Here is a 21177-nt window from a genome sequence, read left to right as displayed (position 1 = left end):
TTCCTTTCTTTGGAAACTGAAAACTTTTTTTTTCAGTACCACAGATTGAACTCAGGACCTTGTGCTTGTGAGGCAGGCACAGTGCAACTGAGCTAAATCCCCAGCCCACTGAAAACTTTTTAAATGGATTTTCTGCTCCTGTTTCTCAGTTTCAACCTTGTTAAAAACACCAAGCAGGGGCCGGGAATTTAGTTCAGTAGTTCCATCGCCTGCCTCACAAGCACAAGGACCCTAGTTTGATCCCTGGTACCAAAAAAACCCACCCACCCCCCAAAAAACCAAGCAGTATCCAACTACAACCTGAACATTGAGCTGCCTTGAAATTTTCTCCACCAGATTAATTAGTCATCCTTAATCTCAGTTTCCTGCAAGGCCTTAAGGCATGAGCAAAACATAAGACAAATTTTTGGCCAGGGCAAAAAACAAAAACAAAATAAACATTAAAAAAATTTTAAAAGGCTGGGAATGTTACTCAGTTCAACAGCCTTAAGTTCAATCCTCAATACCCTCTCCCCAAAAAGAGGAAAAGAAATGAAAGATGTTTTCTTCTTACTGCCGATAACATCATCTTTTCCTTTTTTCTTTACATTTTCATTTCCATGTCTTATTTTTTGTCACTTCAGATTTCTTCCTCTTACCATCTCATGTAACTTTCCCTCTTACCCACTTTCTTTCTAGCATCTCTCACAAATCACCCCACCATCTCATCTTCTCTCCATAATTTAAAAAAAAATTTACACATTCATTGGATTATAACAAACAGGGACCACAATAAGCAAATTACAGGTTTGTCTCAAGCATTTACAAGGCAATTAGTTAACAAAAATATAGATACAAAGTTCACAAAGATGAATAGTAAAGATTAATATTTACAGTAATAACAAGAACGTATGAATGGGTACGTCAAAGGGTATGTCAGTATCTCATTTACCCAATTCTCCCTCTCCCAAGCCCTTGATGACCACCTTTCTCTCCATTTCTGTGAGTTTATTTTTTTCTTGATTCCACATATAAGATCATATCTTTACTTAGGATAATGTCTTTCAGATTCATCCATACTGTCCCAAACAGCCAAATTTCCCTTTTATAAGGTCAAGTAATATTCCATCATATATACACCACGATTTCTTTTTCTTTCCTTTTTTGCAGTACTAAAGACTGAATCTACGGCTCCATGCATGCTAGGTAAGCATTCTATCATTGAACTTCATCCCCATCCCTTTTTAATTTTTTTTTTTTTTCTGGTACTGGGGATCGAACTAGGGACCTTGAGCTTGTGAGGCAGGCAGTGGAACCACTGAGCTAAATTCCTGGCCTTCTTTTTATTTTTGATTTTGAAACAGGATCTCACTAAATTGCCCAAACTATGCTCAAACTTACAATCTTCCTGCCTCAGCCCTGGAGTACCTGGGATTGCAGGGTACACCAACCAAGCCCAGCTTATACCACAATTTCTTTATCCATGTATCCTTAGGCAAACACTTAGATGTTTTCATTATTTTGGCTATTGTGATTAATGCCGTAAGGAACATAGAAGTACAGGTATTTCTCTGAGGTAGTGATTTTATTTCCTTTGGATGTATACCTAAAAGTGGGATTGCTAGATCTTATGGTAGTTCTATTTTAACTCTCTCTCCCTATTCAGTTTTCTTACCTAAAAATTTACCTGCTCTACTTCATTCACTCCATATTCTCTTACTGCTTGACTTTATGTTCTACTTTTTCTCTTAATCAATAGTTTGTCTCATCTCTCACGTTAGTAAAATATTACAGCTTCTCCCACCTTGTGGATCTAGATAATGTCTTAAATCTTGAATTCATTTTCTTCCCTAAAGCTTTAGTATGTATTATTTTTATTCTAACAATAATACTAGGAGGCAGGTAGGAATCAATAATAAATACATCTATGTTTAAGAAAATAAAACTGAGGCCCAATAAGACCAAATAAGCTGCCAAAAGTCACATGGCTTGTCAGTGACAAAATCAAGTAAGAACTTAGATCTTTTCTATTTCTATCACCCTATACTGTCTTCTTCTCTACTTCTTAACCATACACATGCACATGTCTGAACAAGTTTACAGAGATAATTGTGTATAAAATAGCACAAGTAGGAAGTGTGTGTGTGTGTGTATATATATATGGAGCTATATAAAAATAATAAAGTCAAAGGACTCAAATTAAGAGACAGTATGGCTCATAGACTAGTCCTTGCCAAGGAGGCTTTGAGATTCAGATCCAAGAGGAAACTGCCTATTTCTCCAATCAAATGATGCGGTCAGCATCAACACTACTCTCGCTCTATACTTCCACACAGCAGTTATATGACCAGGGCTTGCCCTCTGCACCATCCTATCCCCAAATCTGTCTGAGGAATGTAAGCATACCTGAAGTTCTCACTGTTCAAGTCACTTCTTTGGGTTAAGGCGTTGTCTCCAGAAGGCCACTGTGAAATGCATGTTACCTGAGAAGGGAAGGAGGGTCCATTAACATAGTTTTACTATAGTTAAACACATCAATCTGCAGGGCCGGGATTTAGCTCAGTGGTTCCACCACGTGCCTTGCAAGCTCAAGGTCCCGAGTTCAATCCCCAGTATCAAAAAAAACCCAAAAAACCACATCAATCTGCAACAACCTTGGGAATCTCACAGAACAAGGTTTGGTTTGGTTTTTCCCCTAGCACAAAGTCTTTAAAAAAATTTATCATAGGATAATTTTTGAAGGAGCAGGCAAGATGGAAGAGCAAATTAAGGGAAAATGACTCAGATATAGTATGGGGTAATACCCACCTGGGTATGATGGACATGTGGCAAACTGAGGACAGCCAGATGAACGTATATCCTACCTATACAGGTCACTCTAATGACATTCCCTGCAACTTAGAGCTTCTTAGGGACAGAAAAAGAAAAAGCACTCCAAAGTTCTGGGTATAATCAGGTCTGAAAAGAGCTGAGCTGGCAGCAGTTTTCCAAGGACAGTGCCTGATAGACTGAAAAAGCCCAGGGCAGAAGAGCTTCTGGTTAAGTGTCTCTACTTATGAGGAGTTTCCAACCTAACATTTTTAGCTGACCCAGAGAAGACTGCAATTCAGTTCTGATTGCCCTTACTGATTTAAACAGTACTGACTCAAAGCCAATGTCATTTACAGACACAAAAATCAACATGGCTTTACTGAATGTTTATTATGAGCTCAGAATTTAACTAAGTACTACAAATATACAAAAAGAAAAAAACTATATACTTTTGCTTTAATTCATATAAATAAAACCAACCCCCAAACCCAAAACTGAAAGGAATAAGGAACAAGAAAGAAAATGGTGGCGAGGGGGTGACTATTTTCTATCAATATTAACATACATTAAAAAAAAATTTTTTTTTGATTACTGGGGACTGAACCCAGAGCCTTCACATTGAGCTATAGCCCTAGTCTTTTTATTTTATTTTTTTTTTTAAGATAGACTCTAAGTTGTCCAGGCTGGGCTCGAACTTGCGATCCTCCTGCCTCAGCCTCCCAGAGTGATGAGATTACAGGGATAAGCCACATGCCCTGCTTAATACAAATTTCTTAAACAAGAATGAACAAAACTAATTTGTAGGTCAAAGGTCTCATTAAAATCCTACCTAAACAGTCAAGAGGCACAGGCTGGAAATACTATAACATTTTCCCCCTGCTCTAGTATCAGTTCTTTAATAGTACATATTCACTTTGGCTGGTTCTAATTCTAGCTCTAACTCTTTAAGTAGTTTTATGTAAAATACTCTTCCCACCCCGGTTATTTTCTATAATGTGCTCTACCCTTCCAGTATTAGGGATTAAACTCAGGGCATCAAAATCATGTTGGCTTCAAACAGGAGTCTCCTGTTTCAGCCTCCATAGTAGCTGGGACTACAAGTGTGTGCTCTCATACTGAGCAAATCTTTTTCTTTTTAAACAAACAGAAAACTAAAAGGCTAGTCATGTCTAACAGTATATACCCAGCAAATATATAGCACCTACACTATCCACTTGAGGTATTATTGTCCACTGGAAGTATTACTGGAGAAACTGTCCACTGGAGGTATTACTAATCCATCATAATACACTGTCCCACAGAACACACAACTAGAATCTTTCTTAACACAGTGTTTCCAGCAGCTTTTCCAATCAGAGTTGGCCTATAAGCCAAAATTCATTTACTCTAAAACCCAAATAACAAGTTTCTATGGGCTGGATGAAACATATTTCTTTTTTTTTTTTTCTTTTGGTACTGGGGATCTAACTCCGGACCTTGCGCTTTCGAGGCAGGTGCCGGAACCACTGAGCTAAATCTCCGGCCCCGATGAAACATATTTCTAACAAGCCTAAATCAATACTATCAACATCATGAATTTCAGTACAAATTCCCAAGTTCTCTTCCAAACTGCAACTGACCCGCCGAGGATTTAGCCCAGTGGTTCCGCTGCCTGTCTCGAAAGTCCAAGGTCCCAAGTTCGATCCCCGGTACCAAAAAAAAAAAAAAAAGATAACAAACTGCACCTGACCCATTTCATTCTAATTTCTTAAAGATGGTAATGAACAATTTACACTGATACTATAAACATATATAACCTGAAAATATTAATTTAGGCTTGGTATTTTTTTTTTTAATAGAAAAGAAACCCTTTACCCAGACTAGCCCTAAAAAAAATCCACATCCAAAAATATGACAATACAATTGCACTATTTTTTTTTAGGGTTTTTTTTGTTTTCGGTACCCGGGATCAAACTCAGGACCTTGCACTTTCAAGGCAGGCTCGGTGCCACTGAGCTAAATCCCCAGCCCTGGATGTATCTTTTTAACAGTCCAATTGTTAGCTCAGGTTTAGCTCAGTGGCACAGTGCCCGCCTGGAAATCGCAAGGTCCTGAGATAGATCCCCAGTACTGAAAAAAAAAAAAAAAAAAAAGATACATCCAACCCTTTGATCATCCCATGGTCAGGCTGTTGCTTCTCACCAAGAATTCTGCAATAGCCACTCTTCTGCTCTTTCATTATTTCCAAAGCCATCTTTCTAAAAACATACGTCCTCCCATCACATCTACATCTAACAACATAAAATTTAAAATTTAATTTTAGCATTACACTTAGAACTCTTCATAGCTGCTTTCTTTTACCTTTCTCATGTCCTATAACAGTTACCTTCTCCACTCTATTCCCTGAACTCCTTTCCTCCCACAGTCCTCTGAATTTACACATAGCAAAGGCATTAAGGTGTCCTTCCCTTTCCCCACCTCTGTCACATTCCAACTCATCATCTAAAATCAAACTTCTCATCCACAGGCAAGTCCTGGCTCCTCCTCTGGCCAGCCCACAAAGAGAATTGGCTACTTCCTCTTCTCTGTCTCAGTGCTTTTTAAACTGTCCTTGGAATATCCACCATATTGTTTTTGCCTCAGTGATTCTCAAGACCATCAGAATTATCTGAAGCATGTCTTAAAGATAAATTGTAGCAGCCAATATAGACTGACTAATCAATCTCAGAAATGAGACCCTGCAACTTCTTTTAAAAAGTTCTTCTTATTGTCCTAATGGTCAAATTTGTGGACTATAAAATTGTCTCTCTCTTTAACTGTAAGGAGCTGAGCACATAGTGCCTGTCTGTAATCCCAGCCCTCAAATCTTCTGGCAGGAGGATACAGAATTTAAGGCAGGCCTGGGCTACATAGCAAGACCCTAATCACACCTTCCCCCAAAAAGGTAGAAATTTACATAATATAATGAAAAAGTACTCTGTACTCACTTTTTTTTTGTTTTGGTACTGGGGATTGAACTCAGGACCTTGCGCTTGCAAGGCAGGCCGTGGAACCACTGAGCTAAATCCCTGGCCCTTATTTTTTATTTTATATCACACTCTCATTCACTTATGCTGCAAACAAATTAATTACTTTTGGACTTAAACTTCCAAAAAAGTATATTCACTGTTCAAAAAGAGAATTTCCACCTTCATTTCTAAATCTGAAAGATAAAACAATTACGTCTGGAGTAAACCTTTGACTACATAGTACAGGTTCTCACCAGATTTGCCATGAGAACTTTATTTCAGATGAGAACCAAGTCCTTTGCCAATTTTGAGGGTGGAAACACAATGCTTTTACATACTTCCGAAGACTGAATTGTGTTACAAATAGGTGCAGAAGAGCCTACTTAAATGCAATAAGGTGGCTGGCTTGTGTTCTCTAATTTTCAAAGAAAACTCTCACTCTTCCTCCCCGACCCCCACTTCAAAACAAGTTTACTGCAGCTGTTAAACAGCGATGGAAAATGTAACAAGATTAGGATACAAATATAGCCAAGAAAACCAGATGAGTTATTGGGAAATTGTGAATTTAGGGTACCAAGCACGTTCGTTCACCTAGTCAACATTTCCAACTAACTTTAGGCTCAATGTCTACCTCGGGTGCAAGGACCCCTGTGTTTCCCTCTTTAAATTGAGGCCCGGAACCAAGTCTGAAAACTTGAGTTCTCCACTTATAAGTCACGTCCTCATCATGTTAAGACACTTCAAGTAGTTCACGGCTACTTTTAGCTTTTCTCTGCTAAATAAAAGGACACTCTCGCGAGGAAGGGCAGTGACAGCTCCACGTCTGCACAGGTCAGCGCCGCCACGGTGGTTGTGGCCGCGCGGAGGAGGGCGCCCAGGCCGGGACCAGCACGCGGGGGGACAATGGACAGAGGTGGGGATTGGACGGAAGAAGAGGAGGCGGTCGCCTGCTGGGCCCTTCTTGCGAGAGTGAGGGCTTGGAAAAGTCCCTGGAAAGACAGCCAGGTGGCAGGTGGGCCCGGCCGCCGCCCCTCATAGGGCCACGTAGCCGGGCGGGCCGCAGCTGCCAGACCCCACGCGCAGGCCGGACGGCGGGACAGTGGCCTCGAGCGCGGCTGGGGGCGCGGGGCTGGACTCAGCCCACGCCTGCGGTGGCTCGGCCTCGTCACAACTCAGAGTCCGAGAGGCGAGGAGCGAAGGGCTCCTCAAGTAGGCACCGGCCACTCTGTGCGTCCTGCTGACCCATTCCCCGCCAGGCCGGGCCGCTACCCCGAGATCCCCGCGCCCCCCACGGGCACCGGTCGAGGGGGAAGGAGCAGCCACAGCTCTGAGGTCCCGATTCGCGAGCAGCCTTCCTCTACTCTTCGTTCTCCCCGGCCACTCTCATCCAGGTTTTCTCCCTTCCCCAGAACTGCCCTCAATCCGCCCGCGGGTGTTTACCGGGACTCGGGGCGGCGGCGACTCCTCAGTCCCTGGACTAAGATGGCAGCCGGTCCCGAGCCCCGACCACAGCGATTAGAGCCAGTAATGGGCCAATGCGCAGGCGCCTGCACTCAGCAGCGGTTCAGACTACGAGCCCCAGCAGGCCTCGCGCGCCGGCAGCTAAATCCGAGTTTTCCTCCCCTTCAGGTGCGAAGGACAAGGAGAAGCCCGCACCACCTGTGGGCTTTTTTTGTTTTTTAACTCCCTGCCCACCAAAGCTTCTAGGGCCTAGCTATGGTTCCCAAACTGCAGTGTGTATCACAGTCACCTGAAAGGCTTTTAAAAACTTAAACTGCTGAGCCCTACTCCCAGTTTCTAATTCAGTAGATGTGGGATGGGGGTCTCATAATTTGAATTTTTAACAAATTCTCTGGTGATAATATCGACAGTTGGGATTATAATTTGAGAACCGTGGGACTCTAGTCCTTAAGAATGCATGCTTCGGAATTACCCTGGGTTCAAGTCCTCCCTTCTCCACCATTTAAAGGGAGTTCTTGGGGATAATGACAACTTAAGGGTGCCAACGTGGCAGGTGTTCTAAGAGCTGAAAAGTAGGCTCCCTCAATCCTCACAACAAACTGGAGAGAAACACCGTTATTATCCCCATTTTACAGGTACATAAACCAAGTTGCATGCTGGATAAGAACTCAAGCAGTTGCTTTGGAGTCCATCCTCCTAAACTCCTTCACAAATTGTTTGTGAGAATTAATAGACTATGCACATAATGACTCAGAGACACAACTAAGAACTCAGCAGTTAGTGACCTTTGCTATTATCATTTGGCCTGTTTCCTCCTTAGGAAAATAATATTTTACCATCTGGAAATTTACTTACACTTTTAAAAGTACTTTTCAAACCACCATGTCAGTTTCTTTCCTATATTATACCTTAGGAGAACTTACTAAAGATTCAGGTTCCTTAGGTTCTTACCCCATTCTGATTCTCTAGGGCAGTGGTTCTCAAAATTTAGTGCTCATCAAAATCACCTGAAAGATTTGTTAAAAACACATTGATTGCTAAGCCCAGTCCCCAGAGTTTCTGATTCACTGTTCTGGAATGGAGCCTGAGAATTTGCTGTTTTGTTTATGGCTTTAGTAGTAGGGATTGAACCAAGAACCTTGTGTATGCAAGGCAAATACTTTACCACTGAGCTACTCAGGAAGCTAAGGCAAGAGGATCAAAACTTCAACACCAGGGCCAGGGATTTAGCTCAGTGGTTCTGCCACCTGCCTTGCAAGCGCAAGGTCCTGAGTTCGATCCCTAGTACCAAAAAAAAAAGTTCAAGACCAGGCTTGGCAGCTTAGTGAGACTGTCTCAAAATAAAAGATGAAGGGGCCGGGAATTTAGCTCAGTGGTTTAGCCACCTGCTGAGCAAGCGCAAGGACCCAAGTTCGATCCCCAGTACCTAATAATAATAATAATAAAAGATGGAAAGGGCTAGGATAGAGGTCAGTAGTAAAGTGCTTCTGGTTTCCATCCCCAGTACATTAAAAAAAAAGTTTTCAATAGACTTTATTTTTTACTTATTTGTGTATTTTTGTAGTACAGGGGATGGACCCAGCGCCCTTCACATCAGATGTTTTTTATTGTTGTTTTTGCTGATGTTTTGTTTTTGAGACAGGGTCTAGCTAAATCACTAAACTGCCCAAGCTGGGCTCAAACTTGCAATCCTCCTGCCTCAGCTTCCCAGAATACTGAGATTACAGGCATGTGCTATCATGTCTGGCAACAAATATGTTTTGAGTATACTCATTTTATTCCAAAAACAAATGCATCTCCTACTACATGCCAAACATTCTCAAACTGTAGAATGCATTAGAATCACCTAGAGGGCTTGTTAAAACTCAGATTGTCAGACATCTGCCCCAGAATTTTTTTTCTGGTGCTGGGGATCAAAATCAGGGCCTCACACTTGCTAGGCACTAAACTATACTCCCAGCCTCCTCTCCAAGAAGAATCAATATCTCCCTCTGTGTGTGTGTGTGTGTGTGTGTGTGTGTGTGTGTCTCTCACCTTCCTCTCCCTTCTTCTCTCTTCTCCCCTCCTCCAACCCCCTTCAGGTTGGGGACTGAATCCAGGGACTTGGGCATACTCGGTACACACTGTAACACTAAACCATACCCCTAATCCCAACCTCCACAATTTTGGAGGAAGTGCTACAATCAGTCTCAAGAATAAACATTTCTAAAAAGTTCCCAGGTGATGCTGATGCCCAGGGATTACATTTTAAGAACCCCTGGGACTATACTATCCTAACCTTCTTGGTAATATCAACAGGGTGAATTAGCTCTGATCTGGGAAGCAGTACCTAGTAAGATTTAATAATTTAAGATTCAGAGACATATGGATCAAAGATTCAGTCCTTTTGTCAACAACCTGTCATTGTAGTCTGCTTGGCTTTGGAAAGCCAATTCTTGGGAGACAAGAGTTGGTAAAAGGAAAACAGTTTAATCTGAAGGCCAGCATCCTGAGAAGATAGGGATTCAGAAGAAGACAGCTTCATTTCTCCATCTCAGGTAACTCAGGGACACCAAAAGCTTTTGAAGGGAGAGAAAGGAGGAGCAGAGGGACAATAAGCAGGAAGACTAGGCCATCTTCATCTAGGGCAAGTGTCTCCTTTCTTTCCTCAACCAGACACATTACAATAGTCCTTGATTACTCTTCTGCAATTTAAACACCACAGCAGTTTAGATCCTTTGCATTAGATGATACACAAAAATTTTTTAAAAACAAAGAGGGGCATTACACATTCTATTACCATCTATCATCTGAAGTCACCAGATGTTCTGGGTTCTACGAATCTAAAGAAAGAGTTACTGGGTTGAAGATTTAGCTCAGTGGTTCCACTGCCTGCCTCACAAGCTCAAGGTCCTGAGTTCGATCCCCAGTACCAAAACCTCTATATAAAAATAATAGATCTTACTTCCTAAAATGTTGTGAAGATTCAGGGAGATCCAGAGTAGGTGCTTAGTGAAGGACAAGTTGGGTTGGTAAAGACAACGAGAGAATCTCAGCTATGCCATTCCCTCATTCTTTCATGCAGTGTGGCTGTCAGGCTCCTTGATTCAGAACTCAGGCCAGTCTATGCCACATAAAAAAAAAAAAATGCAGGAATAGTGGCTGATAGAATCCTGAGTCACCTTCACTCTCCTGCCTAGGATACCTATGTCGGCCTGGACAGGACCCACCCTTGCTAGGTAGAGCAGGGACTGGAAGCCCAAAGGAGCCTGCCACTAACACTAGCAAGGGAAGGAGTTTCTCCAGCTACTTGGAAGAGGATGGAAGGAAGATGACTGCAGAGCTGGAAGGAGTTGGGAGAGAAACCCAAGCTGCCCACTTGCCGCCTGTCACTTACTGGCTTTCCTAGCAGAAGGATTAGTCATGCTCTGTCCCCCTCTTCCCTGGAACTGCTCTGCTTTCAATTGCCAGAGGCAGGGGAAAGCTGAAAAAGCTTGATGTTTATGGAGAGGAGACGCTGTATGAGGCTTCAGAGACCCTGAGACCTGGATCCAAAGAAACTACTTATGACCTGAGTCTCCATTATTTCCCCGCTTTGAGGGTGTTTCCTCATCTGCAAAATGAAGAACACAAGTTCTGTCCCTGGTGCCAGGTAGGGTTGCCAGATCTAGAAAACAAAAATACAGTATGCTCAGATAAATTTGAATTTCAAATAAGTAATGGATAACTTTTAACATAAACATGGCTAAATACTATTGCATGTAAGTTATGCTAAAATTGTTTTCATTACCTAAAATTCACATTTAACTGAGTATCCTGTATGTTATTTGGCAACCCTGCTTCTAAGTAGTAATCAGAAGTAGTAAATTTAAATGACTACAAAGACCAACTAGGTAAAATAAACAATAACACCTAATATATGTCCTTCCTTCTCTGCTTCCTTCCTTTCTTCCTTCTTCTCTTCTTTTTTTCCTTCTTTCCTTCCTTGTTTGTTCTAAAACAAAATCTCACTATATAGTTCAGGCTTGCCTGGAACTTACTATTTCTCCAAGCTGGCCTTCAATTTGCAATTGACCTTCCTGGCTCAGACTTCCAAGTTCTGGGATTACAGGCATCCTGGTGTTTATTTTCTACATTACAATTACAAAATCATGTCCTGTTTTACATGCACTATTAGTGCAGTTAGAAAAAGGGAGCTGAGGACATTACTCCCTTCCACTCATTTAAGTTTGAATAGCACCATAGAACCATTCCTCCTTCCATTGTCCTAAAAGAGGTAGAAAATAATATAACAAAAACCCAGGAGACCTTTGTCACTGTAGGTGAGGGCACATACTTGTTGGATCTCCTGGCCTGACCTTCAGTCACCTTTACCCTACTCAAACCTCATTAAGGGTTCATGAATATGCAATAAATGTAATTAAGATCAGAGTGAATTCTGGGACAGGCATGTGTATTGAGAGCTCCTAAGGCGACTCAGCACCCTGTTAATCATACCTAGCAATCCCGTGGGAACCATCTGGGCTGAGGTGCATATCCTTTAAATTCTGAAAGCCTGATTTATCTGTGTGCAGTACTTTTTACTTTCTTGTCATCCCAACACCACTTTTCTGTTTGTGCCATATTTTTGTCAGCAGGGACTTGCTCTGAGCACATCTTCCCATGATCTTCAGTAAATGTAGCTGCTTTTCACTTGTTGTCAGGTGTGCACTTGCAATTCATTGCTTGTACACAAGAGCCTGGAATTTATTTGCTGAATTCATCACACTGTAACTATCTCATTGAATATTCACACCAACCTAGGTAGAGTGCTCAATTTCTCATCTATAACATGGGAATTATAATATACCTTACCTCATGAGTTAGTATAAGGACCACATATGTAAAATACTTAGAACACTCCCAAGCAAACAATCAATAAGCAATATCTATAATTTTCTCCATAATGACATGAGAAAAATGAGTCTCAGAGGAGCAAGGTAACTAGCCTTCAATTGGATTGTTAGTGATAGAACTAGAATTTGAACTCAGGTCCAAAATGTTGGCAACTAATTCAAAGTATTATGTTCTGCAGGGTGTGTTTGTACACACAAATAATCCTAGTTACTCAGGAGGCTGAGACAGGAGAATGGCAAATTGGAGTCCTATTGGGCAATTTAGCAAGATTTGCCTAGTATGTATGAGGAAAGCCTAGTTAAATTCCGAGTACTGAAAAAAACATCCATAAGACTGGGTTCAGGGAGCTTCCAGTTATTGGACATATGGAAATTTCCAGAGAGTAGTGTACCCAATGAGTGCAGGGTACCACCTTTCCTCCTATATTGTACCCAATGCATGTTTTCATTTGTATCCTATGTAACATCCTTTATATTAAGCTGGTAAATGTAAGTAAATGTTTCAAGAGTTATGCAGCCCATCTAACAAATTAATCAACCCCAAGAAGGGGGGATCATAGGAACCCCAACTTATTTTTGGTACTAGGAATTGAAACTAGGACCTTCATGGGCCTGGGATGTAGCTCAGTGGCGCTCTGCCTGCCTGGCAAGCACAAGGTCCTGAGTTTGATCACTGATACTGCAAAAAAGGAAAGAAAGAAACTAGGACCTTCACACTGAGCTATATCTCCAGCCCTTTTTTTATTCTTTGTTTTGAGACAGGGTATTGCAAAGTTGTTAAGTTGCCCAGGCTGAGCTTGAAGTTGCCACCCTCCTGCCTCAGCTTCTCAGCATACTAGAATTACAGGAATGTACCACCATGTCCAGAATGGGAACCCAAATTTAGATCCAGACTGGTCAGAAGTTCTGGAAGCCTGTACTTAGTACTGGTGTCTATAGTGTATGTGCATATGGGGAGAGGTAAGTCTCATGGTACTGGGTCTGTGGGATCTGATGCTACCTCCAGCTAGACAGTAGCAGAATTGAACTGAATAAAAGGAGAGCTGCTGGTGGCCACTAAAGGACTATTTTGTTTGGCATGAGGGAGAGGGACAAAACTCCTATATATTTGAGGACACAGAAATATTTTGTGTTGTGAAAATATGGAAGAATTTGAGTTTGTTATTTCCTATATTCTCAGACAAAATGAATGGGATGTTTCAGACATTGTGGTTAAAGGAAGAAGTCTTATACAAAAGATTACACACTGTATGATTCTATTTGTGTAATGTTCCCAAACAGGTTAAACCTAGTCGATGGAAAAAAATCACAATAATGAGTTGGGCATGGTGGCACATGCCTGTAACCCCAGCACTTCAGAGGCCTGGGCAGAAGAATCACCACAAGTTGGAGGCCAGCCTAGGCTACATGGTGAGTTCAAGGCCAGGCTGACTACAAAATGAAACTCTATCTCAAAAAACAACAACAACTAATAACCATAATGGTTGTGTCTAGAGAGAAGGGATGATAGGAAAGAGATTCAGGGAATTTTCTGGAGTATTAAAAAATGTTCTTTCAGTATTTTATTTGGAGTACATGGCTGTATGCATGTGTCAAAATTCAGCAAGTGATATGAGATCTGTGCATGCCACTATATATCAATTTAACCTAAAAAGACTAGGAAAAAAACTGTCAAAAAGCAAAAATTACTGCAACTTTAAAGATCTTAATTTGTTTCTATTTGCAATTCTAAAAATCAGTCAGCACTTCATTCTATAAAATAGAATGAGTGGTCTGATGAGCTGAGCAGAGGAGCTTGGCTTAATAGGCAGAGAAGGGCTGAAGAAAGCAGAAACAAAGAACAAAAGGAAGATTGGTCATTTCAAAGTTACTTTCCTTGTGAAAGTTAAATCAGAGGGGACTTCCTTCTCACACTGGCTAAATCTGACTTGTTTGGGGGTTTGTTTCCTCATTCTCCTGATTTCTCAAATAACTTAGTTTCAGCCTAGTGACTTGGAATGTTAGCGCGAATGACTCCATTTTCATTTGGTCTGTTGAACCTTTCTTTTGGTTTGTTCAGTCCAAACCAATCACCCCTTAGAAATTTTATCTAATATAACCAAAAATAAATACTGAATGCTAGTTAATGATAGGCATACTGAAGTGTTTAGAGGTAAACTCTGCCATTTCTTTGAAATACATAAAAAAATAAGATGGATGGATGGATGGAGATAGAGGAACAGATGAATAAATATGTAACAAAGGATATATAGCAAATAATTAACTGTTACTTAATCTAGGTGGCTGGTAGATGGCTATTCATTGTACAGTTTTTCCTATTGTTCTTCTATATGTTTAATGTTTTTCATAGTGAAATGTTGCAAGGTAGTATGCTGTGGAATCCTGCACAAGTAAAACGTAGTCCATTCTCAGGGCTGAATTTATAACCCCTGATCCAGTCAATAGTAGCCTCATTTCCTACTTGTTCCTTTCTTTTGATCTATAAGCTAACACTGTTGTGTCCAGGGAATGTGAACCACACTGTATCACTGTAGCCAACCAGGAATCATAAACTTATATCAAGAAAGAATTAGAAATATAAAGTTTAGGGCCAGGGATTTAGCTTAGCAGCACTGCGCCTGCCTTGCAAGTGTAAGGTCCTGAGTTTGATCCCTGGTACAAAAAAAATATATATATGGCACTTTATTTGAAAGAAAGGAGGAAAGGAAGGTACAGAAAGCTACCCTGTGAGAAAAAGCAGGGGGTCTGGAGCCAGAAAAACCCTAGAGCCTTTGTCTTTAGCCCTTTTTATTAGGTGGCAGATAAGAGTCTCCTCCCTGGAGATTTGTCACAACCTGATTGGCTGTTTCAGGCCTGAGGACCCTTAATTCAGCCACCATCAACTAAGTGCAAATTCTTAAGTAGGCTTTATTTGGTTTTCTTTGTTCTGTCAGGCCCTATCTCTGAAAATTATGTGTTTTTTTTTTAAAGGACTTTATATACAAGCAATTAAGTAAATGGAAATATAGTGAGAGAATACGGGAGGGCAGGTGTGAATATATATTTTATATGCTGAGTTTTCTGTTATGTAACCCCCTCCCCTTTTTGTCTCCTTTGTAGTTTACTGGCAGAGGAGGGGCAACTAACTTTAGCTGGGCCACCTGGCAGAGCCAGGGTGCTTATCAGCTCCCTCTAGGAAGGGTTTAACTCTTTCTAGTCAGAATTTTCCAGAAAGCTTACTGACACCTTCATTCTATTATTTCCCTCCCTATCTGGCCCCTTTTCTTACAGCATAATATTATTTCTGAAATCCTTGTCATTTTACCTTGTCTCAATATTTGTCCTAATTAGGTTCCAGTCCCCTCTCTACTATTTAGTACTCGCTGTGTGACCTTGCTTCTCTTTCCCCTGCTGCTGACAGCTGGAAATTGGGATTAAATGTCTTTTTGTATATTCCTAAATACAGGATATGGGACTACTTAATCTGGTAAAATTTCTTTGCTCCTCAAGCCATAATTCCTTCAAGAGGAAAGAGCAAGTCTTACCCATCTCTTTATGTCCTCTAGCACTAATAATACATTGAGGATGCTCAAGAAACATTTCAGTGAAAATCTGTCTTGTAAACTGTGAAAGAAGAACATAAAGACACATATATTGAGTGTCCACTGTATGCAGTGAACTAGATATGCCTTCATTCGTCCCCACAAGTACCCAGTGAGGTAGGAGATATTGTGATTCCCATTTTTTTTTTTTTTTTTTTTTTTTTAAGACAGGGTCTCATCCTGTATTTTAGGCTGGCCTTGAACTCACTTTGTATCCCAGGCTGGCCTTGAACTCTTGGCAATCCTCCTGCCTCAGCCACCTAAGCACTGAGATTACAGGTGTGAACCTCCACGCTGGGTTGATTCTCACTTTTATATTAAAAGAAATAGGTTCAGGAGAATTAGGTGACCTGCCAAAGTTCACAGAGAATGCAATGAACAGTCTTAAGATTTTAACCCAGGACTGTCTCTTTCAACTATTTCATAACTGTCTCTTCCTGAATCAACATAAGAAAGAAACTCTGTGCTTTTCTGTATCCTTTAGTTTTCTGTATTGAATGTAGAAGTAGGAAAAACAAGTTATAAAAATAAATAGTACTATAGTTTGGATTTCTTTTAAATGTCCCACAAAGACCCAGGTGTAAGGTGTGTTTCCCCCGGGAGGTACTACTGGGAGGTGGTGGAACTTTAAGAGATTGGGCTTGGCCTTGTAGGGTGGCGCACGCTTGTAATGCCAGTACTAGGTAGGTTGAGCCAGGAGGATCTCTGCAAGTTTGAGGCCAACCTGGGGTACATAGTGAGTTCAAAGCCAGCCTGGACTACACAGTGAGACCCTGTCTCAAACACACACACACACACACACACACACACACACACACCCGCCAAAGAGGTCTTAAGGTTCTTGGAGGGATCCCCTTGAAGGGGATTGTGAGACCCTGGCTTCCTCCTCTTCCTTTCTTTTGCTCCCTGGCCATGAGGTTGGTGGTTTTGTTCCTCCACACACTCCTGCCATGATGTGCTGTCTTGCCACAGGCCCAAAAGAAATGAAGCCAACCCATCATGGACAGAAACCTCTAAAACCATGAGCCAAAATAAATCTTTTCTCTTTTTTTTTTTGGTACCGGGGATTGAACTTGGGATCTTGCGCTTGCGAGGCAGGCGCCAGAACTACTGAGCTAAATCCCTGGCCCAAATCTTTTCTCTTTATAACTTTATTATCTCAGGAATTTGTTATAGTAATGGAAAGCTGATTAACACAAATAGTTATAAGGAGCTCTCATCACTTCCCTTGGTAATTTTTTTGGAGGACTGAGCTCCAAAGGGGCAACTGTAGAGCCCAAGAACTCCCTTAGCAATTCCTAGTACCAAAACCAAAACAAAACCCTTTAGATAATAAACAGCATTCAGAGTTTCTTGTTGTTCTGTTCATTATCTTCAGTTCCCTCTTTTCGGTTTTTCAAATTTAAATTGTCCTTCCAGGAAAACCCCATTGGCCCAACTCTACAAATTACAGACCACAATCATTTTTTTTTAAAGGTGGTTTGGTCATTTTTATTTTCACAACCTGTATTTTAATTACAAAGCATTTCTTGTGAGCTTTTGGTCAGTTTTCAGACTAACAATTCTGAATTAGTTGCTGCATCACAGTCACACAAAGGCTTATCAATTGCAAGTGTTCATCAGCACTAACTGCTAAGCATTTATCAGCTTCAGCAAGTTTCTCTGTCACAATAGACTTCTGTTTATCAGAAAGGTTATCATTCTCTAATATTGCAACATGAACTTGATTTACAAGCTGAGTTGCTGCATGACCTTCACTTATTAAGTTCTTCACAACAGCTTCCAGTTTGTCAAAAGAGCCACTCTGACATGCAGCAAATATTCCATCAATTGTCTCAGCTGGTATTAACCCAGAAATGTTTGTGATCACTTTTTCCATGACTTCCTTTCCACCTGTTAATCGAGTAGCACTTTGAAGAAATGTAATGGCTTTCCTTAAGTCTCCTTCTGACACTTTAACAAGATAAGCTATTCCCTCATTGCTAATTTTGACATTTTCCTTCTCAGCAATGTCTAATAACCATTGCTGTTAAATTTTATCTGAGAGAGGCTTGAAGTGGAACTTTGATCATCTAGAGGTCAACGTTGGGAGCAATGCTACATAATTCTAGGGAAAAATCATTTGAGTAGGCCTAGTTCTCTTGCCTACAGCCCAGCTACAGAATAATTCCAGTTTGGCCTCCGGTCACAACCGAGACTTCAGTGATCCAGTGATGCTGTGATTCTCCAGGACAAGAAACATCCTGGGAGAACAAACATCTGCTCAGTTCCTAGTTGTTCTTGGACTGTTAACATCTTGTTTACCCGAGATGTACTGAACTCTCTGCAAGCCTTTTGTTACACCTTGTTTATCTCAATGTGAACTATTGAACTCTCTGCAAGTCATTTGTTACATTTGTTTCTCCCGATGTACTGAATAAAAGGTGTGGTAAGCTGGGGGCTTTTGTCTTTGCCGCCCAGAGCAGCACTGATCAGACCCAGAGCTCAGCTTCTTCTCAGTCTCATTTTTCTACCTTTCCTGTAATTCGCTGTGTGCTGCCGTGGCTCGCACGAGACCAGGACTAACTGCAGAGGTTCTGGTAACGTCCCCTTCCCCTGTTCCCTACAGGTCAGTGGTTCAATTATTCCACTGACATAGTTGCAGATGAGGCAGAATCGTGTGGTTTTCGACTCCTTCTCCATGGTGTGTCTTAGAGCTGCCCGAGCAGCCGAGGTCAGAGTCTGCTTCATCCAAAATCACAATCTTACTTTTTTGGGAGGGGGGAGGGCTACGAGGGATCGAACTGAGGACCTTGCACTTGCAAGGCAGGCAGCGGAACCACTGAACTAAATCCCCAGCCCTAAAATCACAATCTTAAAAGGAGGACATGGCTTCCCATCTGAACGACTTCCTGACACAGCTAATTGAGCAAAATTTTTCACTTTCTCTCGAACTACTTGTCTTCCACGTTCATAGGGTGCATTTAACTCAAGAACTCTTGATAGAAACAGTTCAGGCCCAAAGAGTTCTCAAGCTGCTGCCAAAATAGTAGATGTCTTTCCAGTTCCAGGTGGCCCATAAAACAACAGATTAGGAAGGTCAGCCCCTTCTAAAGATTTTTTCAACATTGCAACTACTTCTTTTTGGAAAGCAACTTCATCCACACATTTTGGGCCGTGTTTTTCCACCCATGGAACTGGTTTGATTTTCTTGTTCTCTCCACTGCTTTCTGCAGTAGCAGCGACTCCTTGGTTCTCAGTGGATTTGTACTGATCGATGTTCCTTTTAGAAATGCCTGCATGATTACTTCACCCTGCCTGCAAACCGGCTTCCCGCACAGCCTGGGCCTTTCAGCCGCTCCTCGCTCCTGCTCCTCGGCTTGGCGAGCGAGCATTTTCGGAGATTCGGGATGGGGAAATGAACGAGGTGGTCGGGAAGTCTCAGTTCCGTCCCCTACGGCGGAAATTACAGGCCAGGAGACTCATAGACACAGCCGAGACCCGACTGCCCGCATTTCCCCCCAGCCGGGCCCGCACAGGGCAGGGGTCGCCCAGAATCATTTTTCATCTAGCTTTTCACTGGAGATGTTTGTCCTAAACCGGAATCTGCATCTGAAAAAAAAAGGGAATGAAGTTGTATCTACAAATTCCTCAGGCAAATATAGAATCAAGCACCAAGCCTCCAGGTCACCTTAAGCAAGCTGGGAAGGTGTCAGACAGAAACACTTCTGGGAATTTGAGAACTCAGCTTTGCTTCAGGGAAACTTCTCCTGAGGTGGCAGAGGATGCAATTAGAAATATGCAAATATTGGAGACTTTGTGATAAGTTGGTGAGGACCATCTAGACTTGGGTGGAGGTGAGGCAAAGTCTACAGGGTGAACTCATCCAGTCACCTAAATTCAGTCTGTTTCCTCATCTATGAAGCTGGACTAGTGATAGTGCCTTCCTTACCTCTCAGGATTGTGAGGACAAAATGAGCCTGACATAGGACAGGCTCAAATGTGCAGCAAAAGATAACACTTGATTTTTCAGATACAGCAACTGTGTCCTAGAGTAATTGGGTGACTAACTTGAGATCAACTAGAAACTAGTAGCAACGGAACTCAAATTTAGCTAATCCAACTCTTGAGTCCTCATCCTTCACAGTTAAGCCAGTGTCTTTCAAGGATTTGTGCATTGATGGATGAACACAAGATGAATTTAGGTGCACCATAAAGGTTATATTTTTAAAAAACTTAATGACTAGGGATATAGCTCAGTGGTAGAACACATGCTTAGCATGCACAAGGCTCTGGGTTCAATCCCCAGTACAAAAACAAACAAACAAACCCAAAACTAAAAATCTTGCTAAGGAAAAATTTCAAAGATATATTTAAAAAAAAATGTTATAATGAATTTTCATTTCCACCACTTTCAAATATCAACTCATTGACAATAGTTTTCATCCACTCCTTCCACTGATGGCTTATTTTGAAGTAAATCTCAAATACCATTTTATCAATACCTCTTTCAGTATGTGGATTATATGCTAAATTTTTGTTCTTTTAGAGGTGGGAGAATTGTATTTTCAGTTCTATATCATCTCTAACAATCTTATTTTATTTCTCCCCTTTTAATTATAATTACTGTTGTATATTAATTTACATATTAATGGAGTCCACTGTGACATTTCCTTATATGCTTTGATTGTATCCACCTTCCCTATCATCTCTTGCCCTCTTCTTTCTTCCTTCTCCCCTAGTCCCTTTACTCTTCCTAAGTATTCCCTCTTACTTGAGGGAATTAACTTGAGGTCATCTTTTTGTTTGAATTGTAGATTTCACATATGAGAGAAAATATGAGTCTGACTTATTTTGCTTAACATGATGACCTCCAATTCCATCCATTTTCCTGCATCATTTCATTCTTCTCTATGGCCGAATAATAATTCATTGTGTATATATAATAATAAACATAGATATAGATATAATATCTTCTTCATCCATTCATCTGTTGATGGGCACCTAGATTGATTCCATAGTTTAGTTATTGTGAATAGTTCTGTAACAAACATGGGTATGCAGGTATCTCTCATTTATGTTGACTGATTCCTTTGAATATCTACCTAGGAATTGTACAGCCAGATCATATGGTACTTCTACTTTTAGTTTTTAAGAAACCTCCATACAGTTTTCCAGTAGCTATTCTAATTCACATTTCTCCCATCCAAGTACTAACCAGGCCCAACCCTGCTTAGGCGCATTCAGGGTGGTATGGCCATAGACAGGACAGGTTTGGTTTTTTTTTCCGGGTAGCGGGGATCAACTCAGGACCTTGCGCTTGCGAGGCAGGTGCTGATACTGAGGTAAACCCCACCCCTCTAATTCACATTTCTACCAACAGTTTATAAAGGTCCCCCCCCCCCATCCTCACCAACATTTTTGGTTTTGTTTTGTTTTTGTTGTTGTTGTTTGACTGGGGTGAGGTGGAATTTCAATGTAGTTTTGATTTGCACTTCCCTAGTG

General features: G+C 41.3%; 1 protein-coding gene, 1 long non-coding RNA gene and 1 pseudogene across 5 annotated transcripts in view; 1 reads left to right on the top strand and 2 right to left on the bottom strand.

Moving 5' to 3' along the window:
- Positions 1-7347, bottom strand: part of Itch (itchy E3 ubiquitin protein ligase) — a 124881-nt gene extending 117534 nt beyond the window's left edge. Inside the window, exons 1-2 of one of the 4 annotated variants that reach the window (XM_021246947.2) lie at positions 7218-7347; positions 2386-2462 (exon numbers count right to left, since the gene is read on the bottom strand). The gene's annotated coding sequence lies outside the window, so the exon portion shown is untranslated. The remainder of the gene's footprint in view (positions 1-2385; positions 2463-7217) is intronic. The other 3 variants (XM_087188888.1, XM_087188887.1, XM_004867917.4) reach the window with 3 other exon arrangements.
- LOC147824708 (uncharacterized) overlaps positions 7259-21177 on the top strand; it is a 40863-nt gene continuing 26944 nt past the window's right edge. Inside the window, exons 1-2 of the long non-coding RNA XR_015442015.1 lie at positions 7259-7406; positions 13394-13522. This is a non-coding gene — a long non-coding RNA (uncharacterized LOC147824708). The remainder of the gene's footprint in view (positions 7407-13393; positions 13523-21177) is intronic.
- On the bottom strand, positions 17176-19339 carry LOC101711896 (replication factor C subunit 4-like; annotated as a pseudogene).

This window comes from Heterocephalus glaber, unplaced genomic scaffold, assembly GCF_053883595.1.
Source record: "Heterocephalus glaber isolate CG9 unplaced genomic scaffold, H.glaber_assembly_v1.0 deba00001532, whole genome shotgun sequence".
In the NCBI taxonomy this organism is placed as follows: Eukaryota; Metazoa; Chordata; class Mammalia; order Rodentia; family Bathyergidae; genus Heterocephalus; species Heterocephalus glaber.
Note: the sequence above shows the minus strand (reverse complement) of the source record. Positions and strands in the feature narration are given on the sequence as shown.